The following is a 17,258-nucleotide window of genomic DNA, read 5'->3' as shown; positions in this document are numbered from 1 at the left end:
GATATACGAGAAAATATAATAGCACATTTAACAGGATTAAAATTGTCTTTCATGGAGTATTTTCCCAAAACCCGAAAGTACAAATGATAATTGGATTTCAAACTCCTTCTATAAAGAAAATTTAGGAAAAGCTACATCATTATCGATAAAAGATAAAGAAAATTTAATAGAATTATCATGTGACAGAACTTAAATGATAACTATGTAAAGATCTGCTTAAAGAGACATTGTAATGAGTAAGCTCTATCCAAGCAACATTAAATTTAATTGGTACTTACAGGTAGTTGAATGCTTAAAAGAAATTAATTTAGAAGATTTGGGTACAAATATAATAATCCTAAAGAAGAACTTTGTAAATTAATTAATAATTTTGAAGAGAAATATATGTTCGCAATTTTTAATTATTTAAAAAAAGTTTTAAAACGAAGATCCTACACTTTACAAAGTTTATAAAGTGAACATGGACTTGAACTCCTTTGTAACAGATACATTGTACGAGGGTCGTTTGAAAAGTCCGTGCAAAGTCAGAGAGATAGCACCACTGGCGCGTATCGAGGTTATGTTTAGTTAGTAGCATCTCTTGGAAGAACACACGCCAAGTTTCAGCCAGATCGGTCTATTTCTTTGTGTTTGGCATTCGTTTGAATCGAGGAAGTCGAGTGATTTTCAAAAAATGGACGTAAAAGAATTTCGTGTGTTGATTAAACACTACTTTATGAAAGGCAAAACGCCGCAGGAGACTAAAGAGAAGCTTGATAAACATTATGGTGACTCTGCACCTTCGATTAGAACAGTTTATAAGTGGTTTCAAAATTTTCGGAGTGGCCATATGGGCACAAGTGACGCTGAACGTTCTGGACGCCCTGTTGAGATTACTACTCCAGAAATCATTGATAAGATCCATGATATGGTGATGGATGACAGAAGAGTGAAGGTGCGTGAGATTGCTAGTGCTGTGGGCATCTCGAATGAACGGGTACATAATATTTTGCATCAACATTTGGACATGACAAAACTATCCGCAAGATGGGTGCCGCGATTGCTCACGCTTGACCAAAAACGAAATCGTGTGAAGTGTTGCAAGGACGGTTTGCAGCAGTTCCAGAAGAATCCGCAGGACTTTAAGCGTCGTTTCGTCACTGTGGATGAAACATGGATACATCACTACACTCCTGAGACCAAAGAACAATCTAAACAATGGGTTACCAAGGGGGAATCTGCGCCAAAAAAGGCGACTGTCTTTTGGGATTCGCAAGGAATAATCCTCATCGACTATCTGGAAAAGGGTAAAACTATTACAGGTGCATATTATTCATCGTTATTGGACCGTTTGAAAACCGAGCTGCAAGAAAAACGCCCACGATTGGCCCACAATAAAGTCCTTTTCCATCACGACAACGCACCAGCTCACACCTCAGCAGTTGTGGTCGCAAAATTAATGGAAATAGGGTTCCAACTCGTTTCACATCCCCCCTATTCTCCAGACTTGGCTCCCTCGGACTACTATTTGTTCCCCAATATGAAGAAATGGCTGGCGGGAAAAAGATTTTATTCAAACGAGGAGGTGATTGCAGAAACGAATGGCTATTTTTCCGACTTGGACAAATCCTATTATTCGGAAGGGATCAACAAACTAGAGCAGCGTTGGACGAAGTGTATAAGCCTAAAAGGAGACTATGTTGAAAAATAAAAAGGGTTTACCCCAAAAAATTAAGTAGTTTTTATTTTTGCACGGACTTTCCAAACGACCCTCGTACAATCATTTTTACGAAGTGGTACAATTTAGCATGATGTACTACCAAGTGGTACGTGAGCCAAATAAAAGGTTGGGAAACGCTGTTCTAACTTATTAAAAAAAATTATTACTAAAAAATGTATTCTTAAATTTCTCTTCAAGGAACATTGATGAGAACTTAACACAATTTAGTTTCTGACAAATTTTGATTAAAATTTTGCATGGAATTCTTTTTACAGTGAGGCATCACTTAACTTGTTCTCATGATTTATAATTGAATCGATTAGACAGATACAAAAAAATTAATTATTTATTCTGGCTTCAGTCAAAACCAGATGTAATACCGAATATAGGTAAAAATAAATTCAACAACTGGGGCAAAAATTGTGTTTAAATTTTGTAAAATTAATCTGCTCTTGGATTTTTCTTCATTTTTAAAAAGGTAAGTGACATTTTGGTTTAAAGAAATACGGACCACATTCTTCGATAGATATAATAAAGAAGAAAACGAAATTATTTTGAGATTGTAATATGGGACATTATCCCTGACCTGATGAAGTAAAAGTCTGAAATTAACTAATAAAGAACACATCAAATGGTCCTTATTACCAGTGAGTGGAGAGAGGCCGTGGTATTGCTGCAATACCACTTAATTTTCATACTTAATTATGACTATTATGTAACTCATTTTTGAAATTTTGGTATTTTACTAAATATAAACCAACACTAATTGGCATTTTATTTATTCAGATTCAATTTTGTGTTTCTCTTATATAGAAATACTAGTTTATTTTTAGACTTATTTACGTATATACTACAAAAGTTCTAATTTTATCTTCTACTGTTTTTAGTTTATTAACAATAACAAAAACGTGTGAATTAATAAACATCTTTTACTTCACACAACTGTAAAATGCAACTTTAGTTCGCACATGTGCAACGCAATTAGAATACAATATAAAATAACACGAACGATTGGAATCACGTAGAAAATACTCACGATTAGTTGATTCTTACTTATTATTGGAAACAAAACAAAAAAAATATCAGAACTCACTGGTTAGTTCTATTGTAGCTAGAGAACCAGATAATTACGAATCTAAAGTACCTATTAAATCTATGGCCATCATTGAGTGGTAAACACTGAGGGGTAACTTTCTTTAATATCGTGAGGAGAATTGGTAGAGAAGTTACGATTTACTATTTTATAACATCTATTAAATGTGTACGTTTAACACAAAGTGGCGCCTGTGATGTTGATATAGAATTCGCAAGTGTGTAAAGCTAAAAGTAAATAACTTTGACTGATGCTGCTACAGAAGTACTATGCATGCGCCAAATCTGTAACGACCGATAGCTGTGCAGCAGCGTAAAGCCTTCTCTTTCGATTGCAGCGTCTCACGTGTGTTTGTAGTGAAATCTGTCTAACCGGAACCGTCGTTTGTGTAAGAGGTGTTAGTTTCGTTTTGCCCGAAAACATGATACTACACATGTAGTAGAGCAACGAAAATGTCGTGAAATTTCACATTGAAACTTGGTAAAACCGCTACTGAAACTTATCTTGAATTAAAAGAAGTTTATGGCGATGAATGTTGTATCACGTGCGCAAGTTTTTGAGTGGTTCAAGCGTTTCCAAGATGGCCGAGAAGATGTCGGAGATGATGACCGCCTGGGTTCGCCCTTCCACGTCCAAAACGGATGAAAATATCGATTATAATTAATCAACATTACTACCGGTGAGGGTGCTTGCTCAACTCCGTGTAAGAGTAAGGAAAAAAACGACCCGATTTGTGTGAAGAACAAGTCACGGGGTTCTCCATCAAGACAAGAGCGCCGGCTCACACTGCCTTGTCTGTAACAAGACGTTTCTAGCCAAGTACAACATCCCAGTTTTTTAGGCCATCCGCCTTGTTCGCCTGACCTGGCCCCATGTGACTTTTATCTGTTCCCCAAAGTCAAATCTACATTAAAAGGAATACGATTTCAGTCCACTGAAGCTGTGAAAGAATTAGCGGCACGCGTCATGCAGGAGCTGACAGAAAAAGACTTCCAGCACGGTTTCGAACGATGGTAAATTCGCATGGAGCGTTATAGGGATAGGGGAGGGGTGTATATTGAAGGTGATAATAACTAAATATGTATAAATTTTAAAATAAAATGTTTTACAGCAATAGTCTCGTTATTTGATAGCCACGCCGCAGTATTAGGCGCTACAGTAGCCGAACGGTTAGGGGGCTCTGGCCTACAATACTAAGGCACAGTTGTGGTATACTGGGTTTGATTCCCAGCCTAGGCCTTGGATTTTATTTAATGGTTAATAAAAGGAATTTGCATTAAAGTATATTTGCAATCCGCGCCTCCGTCCACAGTACTTAATTTGGTAGTTAGACGTAGAAACTGCCTGAATAAATAGGCATTACTTCACTTTTTTAAAGGATTTAAAACGCAAAGATCTCTAAAGAAGAAGGGTAATCCTCCTTCTTACTGCAGAAACCATTGACCTACTTCACTAAATTCAAAGCCATCTGGATTTATTTTCTACTCACTCATTGATAAATTTGAACTGTTGAATCTTCTGTATGTTCAACTCCCACAAGTCTTCAATCTATAGAGGTACCGTTTTTCAGAGAAGTATTATTGATTTACTGTCATGCTTTTCCGTTTTTCTATCTTCCAACCCTTATTTAATTATTAGAAAACTATTTAAAGCAGGATTTCATCTGCATATTTCATTACTAGGACCTAAACATTCACCATTTTCCACAACAAATTCCAGCTCTGAGGAGTTTTCTACAAAGCCTTGAAATTCCAATGAAAAAAAAATCTATTCCAAGGAAGTACCACTTATGTAATAAACAATTTACAATAAGCATAAACAATTGTTTAAGAAAAAATTAAACTCTTACTATCTTAATAGGAGTATATCCACTGAGAAATTCCATCACAAAACATTTTGAAGACAATCACAGCACTTCTTTTTGATTATAAACTAAAACAAAAACCAACAAGTGGACAAAACGCCACGTAAAAAAACATCGCGAAGAACTAATCAAATCCACAGAGTAGAAAAAAGCAATTTTCTTTTTCCTAAATTTCATTCTACCACATAAGTATTACAATTTAACCTATACTTTTATCAATAATCCGTGTTTTCATTTACATGGCAAAAGCGAAAAAAATGGCCTAATAACCAATAAGAAACTGAACAAAATTTAGTGGAAAACTGATCTGGCAGTTAACAGCGTCGTTTTAATTAAAAACCCCAACATATTTTCACGGCAGTTCCTCACGGTCAACTACCTGTTGCTCTGTTACCTACCTCTTTACATATAAAGTACGTAATGTCAGGAGGGGAACACTAATATAGGCACCATATTTATTATTATTTTTCAATATTTCTTAATATCATTAGATTCCATTATATTTATTTTATATTAGATGCATTGTAAATAGGTTCAGTTATTTTTTTTTTTTATACTATATTTTAAAATAAAAATACGTTATTAATGTTCATTTTAACAATTCATTTAAATATAAAATGTAATAAAATTTACTAGAATAAACCACAAGTAAAAAAATATTAATTATCATGAATTTTGAAAATAGATTGCATAATATCCTATCCTAAATTGAACTTTTAAGATTTTTATTTTTCTAAAAATTCCATTCGCCAAACTAATTTTTAAAATTTTTTTTTCTTCAAATATCGTAGATAAATATTAAAATCTAGAATTTGATTTTCTAATTTTTTCTTGTTTTGTTTTTAAATATGTACGTAATATTTTTAGAAGGAAAAATATACTTTTTTTTTTTTTACCTTGTAGTTGAACGTAGACTATTCGAAGTTCGGCAGCTAACTGAAGAGGTGGTAAAGGAACATAGGAAAGGCACATTGCCTGTGTCTCTGAGTGCCGACGCAAGCGCCCGCGCTCGTTCGAGCAGGCGCGTATAACTATGGCTCGTTTGTAAGTTATTCACTAGAATATATTATTTCAATTTTTATTTACTATTGTTAAGTGCAAGTATTACTTTCTTTTGTAGATGTTTCAAATTTTACTTTTATTTATTTGTACCTGAATATATAAATAAAAAAAGTAATGTTTATTTTTTCAGGCTCCAGGGAATTGTGGACGGAGGCGACTACTAAAACATTCTGTATGATTATTTCTTTTTATTAACCATTAAATAAAATCTAAGGCGAATACACCGAGAATCGAACCTACTAACTGAAATACTTTTTTTAGCTTTGCAAGCCTCGCCTCTAACCGCTCGGCTACCGTGGCGACTGCCAGCATGAAAGATAATACTTTGGTTTTCTCTCAAACAGATTTTTGTTTTATTTTAGAAATTAGTCTTTTTATTTGTGTTGCTCAACAACGAAAAAGACATGTTTAATTTCATTAAAGATACTTTGTAAAAACGTTTTTGTTTAAATCATAAACAAACTAAAGTTCTCATTTAAAGAATAGTAGATGTTTTTTGTTAATTTTTTCGATCGCCCGAAAACGCTACCAATCTGAAACATTCTTGAATCATGATTAAAATTACCTTGATTACATGATTATTCAGATTCTCCTAGAACAGCGATTTTTCAACCTGTGGGTCGCGACCAAAACATAGGGGTCGCCTAAAGCCATCCGGAAAATACATATCTTTGCGAAAAAAAGGGTTTTCCAGCTTGCTGGTAATCAAGTCTAAATACCCAAGTAGACTTGTTGTGGAAAATGATCTTCGCTGTGCCCTTGCAAAGACTGTCCCGAGAAATTTCTGAATTGGTAAGCAAGAAGCAACCATAACCATCTCACTGAATTTGGCAGCATACTGTTGCAAAAATACAGCACTGTTGTTTACTGTTATATTACTGTTGTTAGATTTAAACCCATGCTATGCCATGGAGAAATGTTATTTATTGGAATTAGTAATAAATATTTCTCAATATATAATTAAATATTGTTTTTATGATTAATCACTATGTTTAAATTATGTTTGATTTGTAGCAATGAGAATACATAATGCATATCAGGTATTTACATTCCGAATCATAACTGTAGCAAAATTACAACTATGAAGTAGCCACCAAAATTATTTTTTGGTTTGGGGTCACCGCAACATGAGGAACTGTCTTGTGGGGTCACGGCATTAGAAAGGTTGAGAACCACTGGTCGAGGATAATTACCTAAAAACAGAAATCCGATCTGTATAGATACATCACTGGGGTAATAAATAGTCTGGACTTGGAATATAGATTAGACATTTTATTGTACAATGAAAAATTTTTTACAGTCAAAACTGATCATTCACCCTTTCCATAAAAACAAATTTTTCATTTTCAAAGCATATATTTTTGTCAAAATCTAGAGGTAAGGGAAAGCAAAAAATACCTCTGAAATACACAAAAGTTGTAATCAAATTACCAACTTGACAAATTTTCTTGTAACACTCAGATTATTTTTACCTTCCTATATTTTATACAGCGCTTTTCAGCTTGGTGAAATTCCATTCTCATATTCTAAATATTCTTGAAGAGGTAAGGTTGAAGGTTTTATGTTTATTTTTAAAGTAGGACTTGTGGAAAGGCAATCATGACGATTAAAAATCTTTAAAATATGGCGTTAGTTTGCAACATTTTCCTTGGAAATCCATTGGGTTCTGGGAATTGTGTGAAATTAAAGTTTGCGTCAAAGCTTAAGGTCGTTTCAATAAATGTTCATAAATGGATAATATTATAAATATAAATTTTTCCTGAAGTCCGACCTTGAAAAATATCAATCAGTTGTAAGTGAACTAAGCAGTATTTATAGTTAATTTGCATTATATGTGATAAAGCTAAGAGATTCTTTAAACTTGTGATTCTAACTACGATTTAATAGGCCTATCACTTTGAAATTATTTTCGAGGCTTCGAAAAAATAACTTGACTGTAATTGTCATATTGATTAATAATTTTAAGTAATAACTTTGAAAATTAACCATGAATTTTTCATTTTTTGGGGGCGATAAACTCAAAAATATCTTCAATTATTATTATTTATTTATTTTTTTTAATTTAAGTTGATATTTTACTGTCTTCTACCTTTAACCTCATCCTTAAGTCTTATCTCTCCGACCGTTTCTTCCAAGTCAAACAAGGTTCTTCTTCTTCTCTTATTCTTCCAATACTCGCTGGAGTTCCTCGAGGAAGCATTCTAGCCCACTTACTTTATATTCTCTATACTGCCGACTTACCAACTCACCCGACTACAATTACTTTCACTTTCGGCGACGGTACTGCAATTGTATCACCTCATCTAGATCCTGTAATAGCATGCCGTGCACTCCAATCACACCAAAATGCCTTGGCTGCAAAAGTGGAGAATCAAAGTGAATGAATTGAAATCTAAATACATAGTATTCACTCTAAACAAGAAAACTCTCCCTCCTCTCTCCTTCCACAATACTTCCATACCAATTACTAACCAAGTACGATATCTCGGACTACATCTTGACAAACGACTAACTTGGAACCCCCACACGATACTCAAACAAATTGACCTCAATCTCAGGTACAAAGTGTTAAAAAGACTACTCGACAGACGATCAAAACTGACTCTGACGAACAAACGAACACTATATACCGCTCTACTTGCCCCAATATGGACGTACGAATACAGCTCTGTGAAAGCGCTAAAAAATCGAACATCAACCGACTTCAAACCTTACAATCAAAAATCCTGAGAACAATAGTTAACGCTCCCTTCTACGTCTCCAATCATACTATACACTCTGATCTCAATATTCCTCTCGTCTCTGGAAATAGCCCCAATCTCGATACACAAAACTCCATCCAAATCTAGAACAGTCATTACAACCCTCTGGATCCCACAACATGTCTACTACAACACTTCCTTCAAATCCACAGCGTAGACAAAAGCGGCGGTAGCCACGCGACCATCTCAACACATAACGCCGACCTCCTAGGATGGTTGCTGTGTAAGCTTGCCAATCTCTGGCGAACTAACGGCTTCCATCACTGGATGGTCGTCGTCCACTCCACTCACGCCTCTTGGCGCACATGCATGTGCGCGCACGTGTATGTAAGTGCATATACGTATATGGGTGCCCGTGTATTTGCGCCATTTCCTTACCCTCATCTCTTTTGCTTGTTGTATCTATTACAGTTGCAAAATAAATAAACAAATTAAAAAAAAAAGAGTTGATATTTAGGTTTGTTTCAAGTGGCCATTTAGAATCAAAGAACTAAGTTCAAGGAGGATGCTGTGTGGGAAGACAAAACCGAAACTACTTTAGCTATTAGATTAAATCTGGAAATGTGCCAGAAAAGGTTAACATTCACCTAAAACTAATAACTATTAAAAGAAATAAGATGGGCTATCTTCAAACATCCACAAAAGTTATAGCATGAAAAGGCATCGTAGATTACCCATCATAATTAGGGAAATAATGTTCATCTAAAGCCCAGACGCCTATTTGCCTCTCAACGGTAGTTTATAAGCTCTATTATAATGAAGTCTAGTGGTCAAGTTAAACAAGCAACTATCTCTTGAAAATTGATGGCCCTACAGTTGTATGTTAATTAACGTTGAAGTTTCATGTTTGCAAATGTTGTTTATTATTATAGGTTATTATCACTGTTATATTTTAATGATTAAAAGGGCTGTGGCAATATGCGCTGAAGATTAGTCGCTGTTACAAGCATCTTCAGCAGTAGCAAATTAAAAGCTTAAGAGTAAAAAGTAAAATAAAACAAAAAAAAAAATTTAAGTAATTTAAAATCTACTCCTCAGACACACCTGCTCATCCTCAAACTACTCTTCTCACCTATGCTGACGATACTGTCATCTTATCTACTAACAAAGATCCATTAATAGCTCATAGAAACCTTCAGTCTCATCTCACCTCCTTAGAAAAATGGGGCTATCAAACTGAACGAGACAAAATCTCAAAACATTACTTTCACTTTTCGACGCATCACTCTTCCTCCTGCCTTTTACAATTTAATTCCTTTACCAGTAGTCAATGGAGTCCGCTACCTTGGGCTTTACTCTTTGACAGAAGACTTACATGGAACCCTCATACTCGACTTAAGGAGAACAGAACTCTACAGACGCTTGCGACAACTGAAAAGACTACTCGACAACAGATCAAAACTCACTCTGGACAACAAAAGACTTATTTATGTAAGTAGATTAAAGCCAGTCTGGGGCTTATGGCATCGAACTGTGGGAGGTTCAACCAAACGCTCAAATCTTTGCAAAGGATCCCAGTCCTTGCAGTATACAATCGGTCTGCAGCTGACGCTCCTTTCTACGTCATCAATCCAAACCATTCACACAGACTTGAACAATCCTTTCGTGCAACACAAGTGGCTGAAAACACGATACAGAAAATTCCATCTTAACATTCAAACACATCACAATCCCACTGGTACAACATCTATCTTCCAGAACATTTCCAGATAACACTTCCTAAACGTCTTAAAAGACAGAGGCCTCGCGATCTCCTCTCTGATGACGAGGGTCAGTAGAATTTAGAATGTTTTTGGAGTGTTACCGCTGGGTAACTTCTCCACTCTGATATGTGTGATATGTTGCTTATTGTTATCCTTGTTGCTTATAACTCAATGCGTTGATTGTAACTAAATAAATTATTTAATTAAAAAAAATCAGTATTTAAATATGTGATGAGCACTCTATTTTTTACAAGTTAGCTCCAGCTGGGATCAATGGATTAAGTTTTTGTGGTTTTCTTCACCCATTTTTGTCAAGGTTAAATGATTTTTTTAAAAGTTACATTTACTTTATAAGGGTGAGATTTTTTTTCTAAAGTGCAATTTGTAACCTTTGACTTCCTTATTTTAAGACAACCTACTTTAAAAATTGACTACTGGTCCATCTAAAAGAGTTTTCAATGAATTAAACAACTAGATAAACTAACAACTGTTGTGTGCTCGTGAACACGTTTTCTTGCAGAACAAACGTAATTTCTCGTACGAAGATAAAAGGAATCCTGGAAAATGATATACCGTTTGAAAGCCCATTAGGCAAGGAAACTTTTATAAAATGTGCCAGCACCTAGGTCTGATAATGATCACATAAGGGCCTAATGAGTTTTCTTAAAAATTTCTATTACTTTTATTTTTCCAGCATCCGGAGGAAGATTGAGGCTGTTTGGAGAATAACTTATGCTTCGAAATGGTGTCAATTTTAGAAAATTTATCTGTCTTTGTAACCGTGTCATCAGAATCGAATTCGGACTAACACTTTCTGAGTAATATCATTTTTATTGGAAAAAAGTAATGATTTTAGAAAAAAAAATTAAAGTGACGTCACTCAAGAAGAGTGGAAAATATGAAGTTGGCAAATACGTCATTGAACTCCACTTTAGATGTACTACACATAGAGTAGCCCTATGGGACATTACTTACTGGTTCACCCTGTATACTAAAGAATAGCTAAAGCTCTTTTAAGAGGCATAAATGGAAATAAACGTGGTGGCCAATTGCCCAAAATAAAAGATCAGAGATATCAATTGACGAGATGGACTGAAGCAAGCCATTCCTCCACGCTCAAAGTAGTTGGCGGAAAAAGAAGAAGCCCCAGCTTTGAGTTTTAATTGCAACAATTCCAGAAAAAAAAAGGAAAAATTAAGTTACTTTTTTGGTCAGGAAGGGGTGATTGCCCTTCTTAAAGCACTACCACAGAGTGGTTAAGTTTATTTATAAAGGAAAACGATCTGAAAGAAACAAAAGGTAGAGATAAAAATCTCAACTGACGTCACTGCTTGACAATATTCTAATTTTATCAAGAAAGACTTCGGGATATCTTTTTAATTTCGCTAATAAAAGAAATGAAGTAATATTTTTTAAAGTAAAAATATAATTAATTAATTGAACCGTACGATATTATACAGAACTAAAGATTTCTAAATTTAGCAGTTCTGTGGTCAAAACAAACAATATTTTGATTAATGACAATAATTAAGGCGTTTTATATTTATATATTTTGTTCAAGCAGTGTTCTATTTATTGTAAACTTCTTCCTTCTTAAGAAAAACTTCATTATTTACCCTTCATCAAGATATGTATGTACATACATATATTATTTCGAAATGTCCAAATCATTGAGGTTACCGAAATGTTCTAAAATTTCTTTCACCTAAATAAAGTATGAGTTCAATAATTGAGTATCGATTCAAGAGATTGATTGATTCGATTCCAAGAGACCTGACGACAGGGCTCCTTTTAGCCACTAAAATCTACAAAAACCTATCCTGCATTGATTGTGCTACAACATGGCTAAATAAAATTCTTCTGAAGGAAAGATCTCCAAATCAGTCTTATTTAGTAAAAATATTATTCAGGTAGCCCAGAAAAAAAAATGTCCCTTGTTTCTATTATCAACTTACATGAGTTAGGAAAACAATATGCATGTATAACTCCATCTTCAGTCTTTTTTTTCCAAACCGAAAACATGTTTTTGAAGACTGAAACCTCGCTGCATACTAGAAACATATCAGTATTAACAGGATGAGAAAAAGCTCAGAAATATAAACACGGGAAACCCCCCCCCCCCCAACTTACTTGAATTGCAATATTACAGAAGTGAAATGTGATAGCTCCTATGTCTTTACGTTATAAATACGAAGGCGTGCTGCACAAATAGTATAGTGCTGGAGTTACTCGGTCAATCCATCCGATTGCTGAACGTAATTACGTGTACATTGCAGGTCCAGGTTCCAATTTGTTGATCATCTACCACTAAAGGCGAGCTCTCTTGGAACATAAAAATATATGTGTAATTTGTTCATCTGTCTAATTTTATATTTAGCCCAAAATATTTGTAAGATAAAAAAAGAGAGAATATTTATCGGCTTTAATTACTGAACTGTTAGCTCTAACTAAAAGTAAAATTATGTATTATAATTATTAGTTTCTGCCACGCTGAGTAAATTTTATAAATAAACTTTGTCTAATTAAGCAGTGTTATTTCTAGACTTAAATTCTAAAATAAATTATATTCTAATATTAAATACTGTTGAAAGTGGCTCACCTCCAAGATCCTTTTGTTTTGCTACTTAAAATTTTGAATATTTCTTGTAGAACCTTAAGTTTTGTCCTTAGATAATTGAAAATGCAGTCTTTACTGCCTTCTTTAAACTTTTTTCGTGGTTCTTAAGTAGTGTGAGTTTGTTTATAACCTCAAATGGCAAAAGGTATGCTACCTTGCGGCCATCTATGTAACTGGTATTGTTTTTCATTCCTCACCACTTCCCTGACAATGTTGGATCATGAAATTTATTGACAAACAGTGGCTCTAAGGCAAACAGCATTTTAAGGCAACAGTTTTTACAAAAGCTTTTCTTAAAAAATTTTAAAACAATTTCATACTTTTTATAACTCTAATATATTTTTGTTACTTATATCTCAAATATTTTTCATGGCAACTTTCCTAGGATGGTTTTGAATTTTCGTCTATTTAGAAGCTCCAAAGTTAAATTTACGATGTGCATGTTTGCGGTTTGGTTCACCCTACAAAGATCTGAGTCTCCCCGTCTTCAGTTTTTTTTTTTTGCATTCTTTTCATTACCTCCTCCACATCTGCCCTTACTCGGGGACATTCTTTCTCCCGAATTTTCTTTTAACAGAAAGAACTATTGTACTTCTGCCTCCATGCAACCATCCAAAATTCAATCTCAATTTGATTTTCGTTACAAAGGATACTAGTTCCAGTTCATCGTATAGAGTACAAGCCTTCTTTCTTTTTTGTTCATGACCGTTTTTAAAGACAGATCTATATTTTCTTCTAGGTACCTTTCTTTCCCATTATTCTTTCAGTATTTGGTCAACTTCTTCGGATTCAACAACCTCAAAACCAGTGAGAACTCGATATAGACAATTTGTTACGATCCAAAAATTCCTCTCACTTATAAATTAAGAAAAAAAATAGAAACAAAATTTATAAAAACAAAATCTCCAGAGAAACACTCTCAGACATATAGCGATGGAGAAAGGTAGAAAATAAATAAATGAATAAATTTTAACTCCTAGAATTATAACCAGCTTTATAAATAACATTCTTTATAGTATAAACAAAGACTTGAATAACGCAAAACTGGTAAAAGAATACAGAAACGTTTAGATGTGAACTGAGGAACACACTAAATACTTATTTACCCCTTATTATATCTGCTCAACATTGTTTTCGACTGTTTTGTGGTATTTTCATTTAATTAAATGTTATTGTTTAATTAAGTAACCATGTAGGAGGTTCATGGGAAAATGTAATAGAATAAATATCATTATGATCAAAATAAAATGGCAATATCTGTTTTATTAAGAAAAATATGTTTTAATAAGGCACTGAACAAACTGTATTAAAAACAAACTTTCTAATTTATTGTTTAAAAAATATTAAAAAAGAAACAAATTAAGAACTTATAATTTAATGAAGGAATAAAATCTAAAAAACTTAATCTAGAATACAATTTTGAAAAAAAGGGCGTATTAATAAAAACATTTCTAAGTAATATGATCCTCAAAAATGAAGCTAACACTTTTAACTGGTTATTTACTAAGCTAAATATAAGCCTCGAAGAAAAAAATATGGACTAATGTTTTTAAATGAAAGCAACAAAAACATTTATTATTTATAAATTATTTGAATACATACATATGTAAATAAATGAAGCATATAACATTTTAGAAACCTGTTACAAAAAAGCTTCAAATTTTCTCTGTGAGTGAAACCAGTTCGTCAAATGGAATGGATTAGGCCTAGATAATTCATCGAGAATTCCTTAAGGATCAGTTGGGGATCAATGCTATATTTTTTGCCGTTGATTCGCAACTTTTTCTGAGAATAACATTGTAAGAGGATACGCAGATACTACTCAGATGAATTACCCGAGTGACTGGTCAAAAATTAACCGCTTTGATCTTAAAATTAATTTATGTGCGGCAATTATCTACACCAGAAAGGAAAACCCGTATTTGGCCTCTTACACATCTTAAGAGATTCTCTCCTAAATATAGTTGATCCAGTGAGATTACTTGGTGTGCCCACGGACCAAGAATTTCAATGCAAAGAACATATTGATGAAGTGTGTAAGAAGGCAATAAAATTGATGGGGATTCATGTTTAGGCATATCAAGGATACATAGCACTGAAATTCATATATTTACGAGTATTACTACCTTGTCAGGTCCAAACTTGAGCACGTCTCCATTATTTGAAATCCGTACGCAACAGGCAAAATAAAGTGATCAGAAAATAAGTATCAATTGTTCAAAGCAGTGCAATGTCGACAAGTTGAATTGGTGAATTTGGATCCCTTTGAGAATAGACGAGCGAAGTAAATGACGAGATTGATTGTTAAAAAATCTTATTTAGGGTGAGATTTCATGTAAAACCCAGACCCGACGCAACAATTAACTTACCTGATCTCTCCAGCGCACATTAGCGAATAGAAAAATAGTAGACGGTACTGTTGAAATTACAATAGAACAATGCAGTGCCTTCATTAGACAAGAAGATTAACATTTTTATATAAATAAAAAAAAGCAAAAAGTAGCTTAAGAAACTATGACCCCTGAAAATTACTGCTTTTTATTGCATTCCATCCATAAAATTTGTAATAATTTGGAGTTTAAAGGATTTTTTTTTTTTTAATTAAGAAGGCTGCGAATTTCGTCACAAAACGTGTGAGTGATTTCTTACAATGAATATCATATTAAAGACGGCACCCTTCTTTGTAACAATTTCTATTTTTTAATTGAAACTTTTCAATTAAAAAACATTTGAAGAAATAGTTCAATAAGATTTCTATTTCACTTAAGAAAGACTATAAATCTAGCTATAACGGCTGAGACCAAAGTTATAATTATAGTTTCATTCAAATTATTAGTCACCACCCATACAGTAAGAAACTAGTTTGGTGATTAGTTCTTGCATAAACATCTAAATAGCTATCTATTACTATGTCGTTCAGTGTGACAGATTTCTTTTAGAACGATGTCTTAAATCTCAACATTGCTTTTAATACAAATATAAGGCTAACTTTTTTTAAAAAAATTTATAAATATTCATTAGGAACACTTTAAAGAAGTAATTTTAAGAGAAAGTAAGAAATACAATTTGATGTTTTCCGCATATGAAACTCTTTTTTTGTTTCTTTGTGTTCTGTGTAATAGGTTTTCTTTTGAAAACAATTAGCTCCTTTTAATATTTTTTTGGATATCGTTCACGACTGAGAAGCAACAGCCAGAATTGGGCTGGAATTTCGTGTTTCTACTGATTAATTTGCTTTTTTTGCACTTCTACAAACCAAAATAATATCTTTTGGCTGCTACTAATTTTCGCCGCTTTTTAGTCGTAGTTTCATTGAGTGAGGCTCCTAGTTACCAGGTTAGAAAAGTCCAAATTAATTACTGTTACATTATATTACAGTTACAGAAAGATCTTGGGTCATTTCTCCTTCGGTGTAAGTGTATTTAACTTTATTTCATTTACTTGTCAGTTGCCAATAGTCAGTTGTAAATTAAATAAAGAGAGTAAGCGCCGATCTGCCTTGCTAAGGTCTTCCCCTACTCAGAAAACAAGTTATCTTGTTTAATTCTCGCGGCCCTTATTCCTCAATGGCAACTATTTCTTTGCCTTCCTGATAGCAGTAGAGAAACTGGACATCTTTCGTTTGATAAACATCGCTTGACCAGAAGTGTGGTGTCTTTTTGAACGTTATATTTTTTCCATCATGTATCATCACAGATAAAGTTCTAACGCTTGTGTTTTTATCAAATCAGTCTACAAATCAATTAAATTGCTATTAATTAAAATTTCTCATATTTTCTTACATTTTTCTACATACATTTTTTATTTGGTCCGCCCAATATAATGCAATTTTAGTCTCTTATCTAACAATGTACCTTTATTCGCTATAGAATACTAAATATTTATTAAATGCATTGCTATAATCACTTACTATTTGAAGCTACTTTGTTGTAAAAGAAACGTGAAGATAGTCTCGAAGTTACGTGTTGATAGATTTCACTTGTTTTAAGAATCGCGATGCTCATCTGTGTTGAGCGTGCTAATACTACACTTCCCCCATCTATGATCTTTAAGAGAAACTAATCGTTTAAGGTAAATATATTAACTATAAAAGTTGTTCGTGTAATTTTTGTGCGTTATTTGTCCTCATTTTCTCTTAACAGATATAGTGTTTGAAAAAATCGAATCAAAGGAAGGTTTATCATAATACATTTCTTTTCAAAATGACTTATCTTTACTATTCGCGTGGATTATGGGTCCTAAAAAAATAAATAATTTACTAACACTACTATTTTTTGTTTGTACATATCTTTATGAGTTTAAAAAGAACGCCCTTATTTCAATTTAATTTAATTCAAAAAATTCGAAAATGTATTTTAGGGGAAAGAATATGAGAGGTTAAAGGGCTTCCCCTCTGACGTTTTAGAGGGATTTTTAAACAATAGGTGCTAAGCTTGAAACCTCAACTTCTGTATTCTT

The 17,258-nt window shown here is 33.5% G+C and overlaps 1 protein-coding gene and 1 long non-coding RNA gene across 8 annotated transcripts in view; both read right to left on the bottom strand.

Annotated features, from left to right (window-relative positions):
- LOC141447210 (calcitonin gene-related peptide type 1 receptor-like) overlaps positions 1 to 5,623 on the bottom strand; it is a 444,034-nt gene extending 438,411 nt beyond the window's left edge. For 6 of the 7 annotated variants that reach the window (XM_074114519.1, XM_074114517.1, XM_074114518.1 and 3 more), the window contains exon 1: positions 5,553 to 5,623. The gene's annotated coding sequence lies outside the window, so the exon portion shown is untranslated. Of the gene's footprint in view, positions 1 to 4,641; positions 5,105 to 5,552 lie in introns of those variants that run through there. The other variant, XM_074114516.1, reaches the window with a different exon arrangement.
- Positions 5,624 to 7,950: 2,327 nt separating this feature from the next.
- Positions 7,951 to 17,029, bottom strand: LOC141447219 (uncharacterized). The gene is made up of 3 exons (XR_012454216.1): positions 16,711 to 17,029; positions 12,783 to 16,532; positions 7,951 to 8,073 (listed from the first exon to the last, which is right to left on the bottom strand). It is a non-coding gene; the product is annotated as an uncharacterized lncRNA (long non-coding RNA).
- Positions 17,030 to 17,258: the final 229 nt, after the last annotated feature.

This window comes from Rhodnius prolixus, unplaced genomic scaffold (assembly GCF_049639745.1).
Source record: "Rhodnius prolixus isolate KJV_2025 unplaced genomic scaffold, Rpr scaffold_7, whole genome shotgun sequence".
NCBI lineage: Eukaryota > Metazoa > Arthropoda > Insecta > Hemiptera > Reduviidae > Rhodnius > Rhodnius prolixus.
This window is presented reverse-complemented; position numbering and strand designations above follow the sequence as displayed.